Below are 8,597 nucleotides of genomic sequence, written 5' to 3'. Positions count from 1 at the left end.
GGGGCCTCCAGCACCGGGGGGTGGGAGGAGGGGAATATCCGGTGCTGGGAGAGAGGGGGAGCAAGAGCAGGAGAGGCGGGGAACGGGGGTCCCGGGAGTTAGGGGCTGAGGGAGATGCACGGTTAAGGGAGGGGAGGTCTCCGGTGCCGGGGGAGAGCGGCTTGGGCTGCCCGGGAGTGCCTCTTGCTTGCGGGGTGGTGCAGGGGGGACCCCGCGAGGATGCGGGAGAAAGCGCGGGGGGCCGGCTGCAGGGAGAGCCCGTGGCGCCGAGGGTCCCCGTTGCTGCGGTGTCTCCTGCTGCAGCCGGGGGGACCCGGCTGCGGGGGGAAGAGGGCTTCCCTGCGGGCAGGGGGCTGCCAGGCTTTGGGAGGTGGGGGTCCCTGGTTTTCCGGGTGTGCAGGGATGAAGGGATAGTCCCCAGCTTGGGGGGGGGCTGCCTCCACAAGGGTCCCCACGATGCTCCAAATGCATGGGGTGACCTCATAGGTTCCAGTTGCAGGGTCCCCACCGAGCTGGAGTGGATCCTGCAGGGTTTCCAGCCGCAGGACAGGTGCTGGGAGCAGACTGGGACAGAGGGAGGCGATGGTGACACCCACTCTGGGGTGGGTTCCCCCAGCCCTCGAGTGCCCCCACCACCCCTGGGCTGTGCCCGAGGCTATGGGGCAGAGACAAGACCCTGTGGGCGGGACACTGGGGACAGAGCCTCCTGCCCATCCCGGGATGTCCTCGGACCCTGAAACCCCCCCCCGGTCCTCCACCGCAGGCTGGATGTCCTTGAGGGACAGGGACAGGATGCTTAGCTCTGCAGGATGGTGACAGGGAAAGCCGGACAAGGCTGTATGGGAGTGGCAGCAGCACCTGAGACCCTGGAGACATCCAGGGGTGGGAAGCAGGAGGGAGGGAGGTGCAGGATCTAACTCAGAGTGAGCAGAAGGGAGAAAAACCTGGAAGGATGTAAAAGGAGGAAAATCTCTGTCCCTTTCCCAGCCGAGTGCACAGGATCAGGCACAAAGCACTGGCAGCCCTGGTGTCCCTGCCAGCAGGGATGAAAGGCTCCTTGTTTGTTGACATCCTCTCCAGCCCTACTTCTGGAGGAAAATGTTCTCCCAAAGGTTTGGGGTGAGGAGGAGGGGAACTTTGCATCAGCTTTTCTGGTGTGATCCGTGCTTAGGTTACCTAGCCCCAGCTCTGGCTCCAGGGTGGGAAACGGCCTGGGCACAGGAAAACTGGGAAAGCAGAGGGAACAACGCTGGAAATATTGTGACTTCTTACCCCAAATCACACAGGGAGAGTCCTTGGCATTGGCATCACCCTGCAATGATTCAGCCTTGTCCTGAAAGACAGCACCCAGCAGCCAGCGTCCAGCAGGTGACAGAGGGACAGGGGATGGTACCTGTGTATTGCTGAGCCCCGTGACCCCACCGGGAAGCTCCCAGCCCCAGAAGTAGGACAACACTGCCCACCAGCTTCATCCAAGTTCAGCTCATCCCTAGGGATGCTGCTGTGCTGCTTCTCCGTGTTGGGCTGGCTTCATTATCTGGGGACACTGCACTGACACATGGCACATCCCTGGGGACACTGCACAGCCTTGGGGACACTGCAGAGCCCCTGCCTGGACCCCTCCTCCCTGGGACAGGAGTTCAGCACATCTGGGGTCACCTCAGAGCTGCCAAATACTCAGCAGTGTCCTCGGTGTCACCCCTGCCTGTGCCATGGGGGTACAAAACATTTATCTTCCATTCCCAGTTGCCCCCAGTTGCTCCCCAAGCAGCCCAGTTGCTCCCAGCAGCACCCCCAGCAGGTTAGCACCATGGTGACACTTCTTGCAGGGATGCATCCATCCCCATGAGTCTGGGGACAAACCAGACCAGTACCGTGTGTCCCCCAGCCAGGACAGCACACCTGGGCTGAGGGCAGAGGGTGATGGACATTCCTCTCCAAGCTGCCCCATGCTGAGCACGGAGTGATTCTGACAAATCCTCTCCCCAGTGACACTAAAAGCCTGTTAAAATAATGCCAAATAAGGGAATTAAGCTGCTTAGATATGTGGCAGTGAAGGTAGGAGAGGGCTGGCACGGTGCAGAGAGTGGCACTTTGCAGGGTCCCCCTGGAGTTTTTTGAGAAAAATCCCCCAAATCTTTCTGGAAAGAGGAGCTGGGTGATGCAGCAGCCAAGGGATGAGCTGAGGATAGTCTCTGCCCAGACTGGGGAGGAATTTGGGGGTGTCTTGACCCAGCAGCTGAACTGAAAATGTTCAGGGAGGAAATGCAGCCAAGGGTAAGAAGAAGCAGGATATTCTCAGGATTCTGGGGGATTCAACCAGGAAGCATGGAGTTTTTAAGCTGCACAAGCCTGTTGCGAGCACTGTGCTGTGCTTTCCACTGCCTCTTAAACCCCCGAATTGTACTTCCAAACCAATCACTTCAAAAAACAATAAAAAGGGGTTTTGTTGCAGCCAGCATATCAGAACAGAACTGTTCCCCATTCCCTGTGGGTCACCATCCTGCTCCAACAGCCCCACAGCCCATCCGTGCCACCTCCTCGGGTGAGCCCTGGGGTTCATCTGGTGCCACTCCCGTGCTTCTCCACGGGCATCGTTCATGCACCCAGCACCTACCACGCATGGGGGCAAGGCACAAATCCTGCATGAGCGGAGCAGGACGGACACGGGGGCTCCACAAAGGCTCCTGGTCCCCGCGAAGGGCTGGCACTGGCCCAGGGCACGGGGGGCAGGCGGGCACCTCCCGGGTTAGGGGCTTGGGGGAGCCTCCCGCGATGATGGAGCTGGGTGTGGGGAGGGATGCAGGGAGGAATTAGTGGACAGTGTGCATTCATGCTGTGACCAGGTTTGGGGACAAGCAGGAATTGTCCCCAGGGCTCTGCATGAGGACAGGTACTGACAATTGCCCCTCCAGCACATCCAGCTCAATCCCACCTGTCCCACAGGGCTTGGCCCACAGGAAAGCTTGGCCAAGGACCCATCACTGCTTCCCCGAGCAGGGGGGGACCTGCCTGGCATTGACAGGGCCAGGGGTGCAGCCAGGGTTTGGAGGGGACACAGCATGCATCATGCGTGGTCTGGGACTAACCCTGCACCGAGGGAAGAAAGGAGGGACAAAGGGAAGCAGTGAGGAAGGAAGGATGGACGGGCAGACAGCACTGCCCCATGCAACTGCAGGGATGGAGCCAGTGACAACCCATCAGGACCAAGCTCCATCCCATTCCTGGGGTGCAAATCCTTTCCCCTAACCCTTCCCAAGCATCTCCTCCCACCCTGAGCACTGGCAGGATGAGCCTGCAGTCCTTGCCCTGTCTCCCTGTGCCATTAGCCCCCGAGGGTCTTGCAGGAGCAATTGAGTTAAAATGAAGTAATCACTCTTCAAGTACAGTCATTTGCAGGAAAAATATAGGCCTTGCTGAGATTGCAAATGGTCTCCACTGCAACCATCCCTCCCACTTGAGAGAGAAATGTTTTCAGCTCCAGGGTGCTCAGTGACAGCAGCCTCAAGCGCAGCCAGTGTGGCTGTATCACATCTTATGGCTTCTCCCATGTTGAGAGTAAAGAGATGGGATTTGAGGCTTTGAATCTCTTGGGAGACAGCAGTGCTTTCAGGAGGATTCTTTTGCTTTCGGATATCTCTCTAAAATGGCAGGTTGAGGGAGGGGGGCTGCCCTAAGCCCTTATCCCAGAGCCCAGGGATGGAGCTGCAGCACCCACTGGTCCTCCCCAAACACTGGGCGAGCATCCCCACATTGACCACACCAAAACCCTTTACATTTTGACTTATTTCAGAATACCGTCTTTTGCTGCCAGCACAGTAATTCCTCATTTTTCCCCATTAAACCCACAGGACCCAGAGCCCATCACTCCCTCCCTGGCATTGCTCCCAGCAGTGCCTTCCCTGCAGCAAATGGCTCTTGCAGAGCTGCTGGGACACAACACCCCACACTGAATTTTAAGCAATTTCACCCCCCAAAAAATGTTGCCTTTCTGGTTGTTTTCTTCCTTTTCCCTTTACTCCAGTCTCTCTTCCTCTTCCTCCCATATTCCCCCCTTTCTTTTTCTATACCTCCACCTATCACACCCCCATCCAGCTCTTTCTAACAACTCTCTGCTATTTTCTTAAATCACCTGCCTTTTGCTAATGCCAAAAACCCTTTTTCTTTCCTAACAGACAAAATAGATTATCTCATCCTGCTGTTCTCGTCCCTGTCTGTCCAGCCCCAAGTGGTCAGACGCCTGCCGCGGTGCCGTGGCCGGATGTAATAGGGCTATTAGATGAGTTATCACAGCCTGAAAGGATGAAATAACTTCTGTGCCTTCATCCAAATAAAACTCCCTATTCCTGTTCAATGCAACAAATGAACAAGAGTTCCCAGGGGAAATAGCCAGGAAAATGTTAGAAGATGTTACAAGGCGTTAGAAGATGTTATTTAAGACTCAACCTTTCACCAAGCCACCTCTTGGTTTGGGCTCAAAGGGCACGGGGGGTTTCTCCACGGGGAATTGGGAAGCCCAAGGATCAGTGCCAACATACAGAGCTAAATCCTCACCCGGGTGTTGCTCCAACTTTTTTTGAGTGCTGGGTGGCACAACCTCATGAATGTCCCACATGTGGCTGAATCCTCGGACCACTTGCATCCAGCAAACTGCTCTTTTCTCACCCTGGGTACTAATTCCAAGGAGAAACTTTGCTTTTCATCTCAGAAAGAGATGTCTCAAGCTGTCCCTGCATTTCCCAAGAGCTCTATGCAATGTCCCCAGATCTGCAGGTGGAGCATCCAGCCCAGCCCACAGCAGCATCCCCTGCAGCCCCTGCACACAGCAGCATCCCAGCCCCTGTGGGAGATGCTCTGGAGCCTGCTGGGAGCCCTGGGTGGGCCCTGCAGGCCACCACTGTCCTGGCCAGCCCTGACTGACCTTCCTGTGCCACCAACTCTCCCAGTGGGTTTTACAAGGACTCCCTTAGAGGGATGCAAACCCCCAGGGCCTCCCTCCTGGGCTGGCAAGGAACAGCTCAAGGCAGCAGCTCCACTGCAGAATTTAAAACCCCAACAATTACTAGGACTCTGCTTGTTCCCCCTCTGCTACCCCCCTAAACCCTCCCATTTCTGTCCTCTCTGGAGTATGACAGACATGGGGACACCAGCACCAGCAGTGTCACCTCTGGGCTCACTGTGATGCTCCTGGGGCTGCACCCATGGCACCTGGAGCCACAGCTGCTTCCTGGCCACCTGTGCAGGAAAAGCCCAAATGTTTCCTCCATGTCACCTTGTTGTGGGCTTATTTATCTCCCTTCAGCTCATTTTTGTCTTTTTTTTTTTTTTTTTTTTTAATTCCTGGAAAGACCTCTGTGAGTGTGGGGTAGAAATGCAGGAATAGCTCTGCATCACCGTGTGGTCCCTATCCTGGAACTACTACATAAACAGTTAAAAATCACATTACCAGGGACACAAGTGTCCATTCCAGTCCAGTTGGTGCATCCCCTTCCCTGCTTTTGGAGGTGTTTGGGAGCATCATAAATGCTCCTGGAATTTCGCAGACTGCTTTTAACCCCAAAATGTACCACAGTACCATGCACCACCCATCTGACCATCTGCTCAGCACTTCACCCAGCCCAGCTGCCATTCCAGCTGCATGGATTTGCCCATCCCTAAACCTTGCAAGAAAATGACGATTAAAAACTAACCAGAACCAAGGCATTGAACCCAAGCAGTTCTACACCAAAGCTCTTTGTGCTGCTCCTTTGGTATTGCCTCAGGATGGAGGTTTTCTTGAGGGGGAATGTAAATCAGCTGAGGTATTTTGTGTCTCTGATCACATCCAAAATCACAAATGTCATTTATTTTCAGACCTGAGGTTTGGCTATTGCTCAAATTTCTCATAATCATGTCTCAGTGCTGACAGGCTAGAGCCTGAGCACAGAGCTGGCTGTGCAACCAGCTCCTTTTAAAATCCAACTGCAAGGAAACTAGGGAACAATATCACATCCAACATTTATTTATTATCATTTTACATTTGGTTTTACATCTTGTTTGGGTTTGTTTTGTTCAGTTTTATGTACAGGAGAAGTGCTAGCTCTCCTCTCTCTAGTTTGCTCTCCTCTGAGCATCAGCAGCTCTGCTTTGGTGTCTTTCCAAACCCCATTGGGGAAAGGATGTGCTCGGCAGTTTGTGACAAAAAGAGTTCATCGGGCATTTCATGGGAACAAACAAAACCAACTGGCTCAGGAATGGACAGAACCCAGACATCCATCAGTTCTTTTCCCAAATAATTGTTCATGCTAACAATTTCCTGCAATGATGGGGAAATTTCAGGTCTACAGAGAAGAGAAAGAAAATGAGAAGTTAAAATGCAGTTAAAAAAAGATAAAAGACACTAATTTGGTCCCTTTCTTCACCTGGGCAGCTTTTCAAGCCGTTCCAAGAGATCTTCCCTGCCAAATCACTTGGGATGATGCCTCTGGGTGCCATTGTGGCAACATGGGGCCCAAAAGCAGCATCTCCCCTCCCCACCTCGGCCGTGCTCTTCCTCATCCAGCTGGATGATGCCCTGTGGACATCACACCTCAGTTCTGAGTCACCTCCCAAACACCAACCCTCCAGACCAGTTCCTGCACTGTCCCAAGCTGGAAAAATGCCTGAACAGGATGATTTTTGCATCTATCACCCTGAAAGTCCAGGGATGGACCAGCTCCCCTGCACAACCCGAATACTGGCAGCATGGGAAAAAACCGTGATGGGAAAAGCAAGGAGCAAGCAAGGACGATGCCCCAGCACAGCTGGATCCTCTCAGCATCTCCCTCTCCTTCCTTATTTATGGCTGGAGCTGAATCCTCCTTGTTCATCTCCTTGGCAGAGGATCAGAACTCATCAATTCTCCATTCGCCACTGAGCGTCCTGTTTCTTCCTAGACATTTTTTCTTAATTATCTGACAATGAAACAACTTAAAGGGGGATTAATAAAAAATCAGAGAGGCAAGAAACAGCCTCAGATATATTATATAAAATCAATGTGCTTAAAAAACAAAACCTCTGTGGGCATCCCATCCCACTGCCCTCATCTCCATGTGGAGCTGGGAGCATCAGGCACACGTTTTGAGGTGTTAAGAATTCAATAGTTTATGGGATTGTCCAGCTCCATCAGAGATGTTAAATGAGGGATTCGGGGATAAACCAAGGATTATGCAAAGCAGATCTTTAAGGACAATGTGTTTTCCATTCAAAGATTCAGGCAAGTCTAATAAAAAGCGACTGATGTCAGAGCAATGGGGCTCTGCCAGCAGTGCTGGGTTTGGGGGAATGAGGCTCAAAATGGGAAAATAACCAGCTGAGCAGTTCTTAAGCATTAAAAAATGCAGGAGATGGGGAGGGACTGGCCCCAGGAGCCTGCAATGGACACAGGAGCAGGATGGTGGCTGCAGTGACTGGGAAGAAGGAGAAGGGTCTGGGGACACAGGAGCTCAGTGCTCGAGGGCCGGGGCAGCCCCTCTGCTGCCTTCCCCCATGGGGGATTCTGAGCATCCCCTTCTCTGCCTGGATACAGAAGTTATTTTGCAGGTTGTTTCACAAGCCTTGTCCTTTTGGTGCATCGCAGCCCTGAAATCCCAGCCCAGCCTCCTGACCTGATGTCCAGGGGATCCAGCAGGGCTTGGACCACATCTGGCTGCCCTGGGACAGCCACTGAGATGCAAGATCAAAATCCCCCCTCAGAAGCCCTTCCCAGAAATCTCTCCAGCCTCAGCTTTCTTATTTTTTTCCTAAGCAAAGCAGACACACTTTCCATTTCTCCACCAAAAAGGGAAAAGGCAATAAATTATTATTCCCTTTAATTAAAAGGGGTGTCAGTCTTATAAGCAGTTAATTAATAATTCCACATTAACTTAATTAAGCACTGGGAGAGCTGGAGGCAGCACAGTCCACATGAGGCTCCTGGGGTCAGGCTGAACCTGCTGGCTCAACTCCTCTAAACCAGGAGATAAAATCTCTGTCCACAACAGGATTTAGGGATGAAATCCCAGCAAATGCCACCCTGGTGTCACAAAAGTGCTTGTTCCCACCCTGCATCCCCTCACGGCTGCAGGAACAAATTCCACCTTATCAGCAGCACTTTTGCTTTCCAGTCGTGCCCAAGTGTGAACAACTCCAATTAATCGATGGCTGCATAAATCATGATACTGTGATAAATCTGAGCTCATGAACAATAACAGGGGTTAAAGCAGAGAGGAGCAGAGGACAGCACTCCTTCCCCCCACCAGGTGCTGGGAAATCATCTCCTCTTCCTCCTCTGCCCACCCACTCCTAAGCCCTCAACTGCAAAGTGGATTTTCATGCAACACTCCTATAAAAAAGTGCAATTCCAGGATATGAAGTAGTCATTAATCATGCGGAAATGGTGCTTGTTACAGGAGAAACATTAACAAAATAATCATAAATCGTCTGCCAGCTCTGATTTGCGGGTGCACACGTTTGCAAGGGGATGGAGAGGCCTCTCATTTGGCTTCTGCAATTAGTGATTAACCCTTTGCCATGCGGGGCAGAGCATGGACACAATTCCTCCACCACGGATTGCTCATGCATCCCCCCTAAACACAAAA

Source organism: Passer domesticus, chromosome 24 (assembly GCF_036417665.1).
Source record: "Passer domesticus isolate bPasDom1 chromosome 24, bPasDom1.hap1, whole genome shotgun sequence".
Classification (NCBI taxonomy): Eukaryota; Metazoa; Chordata; class Aves; order Passeriformes; family Passeridae; genus Passer; species Passer domesticus.
Note: the sequence above shows the minus strand (reverse complement) of the source record.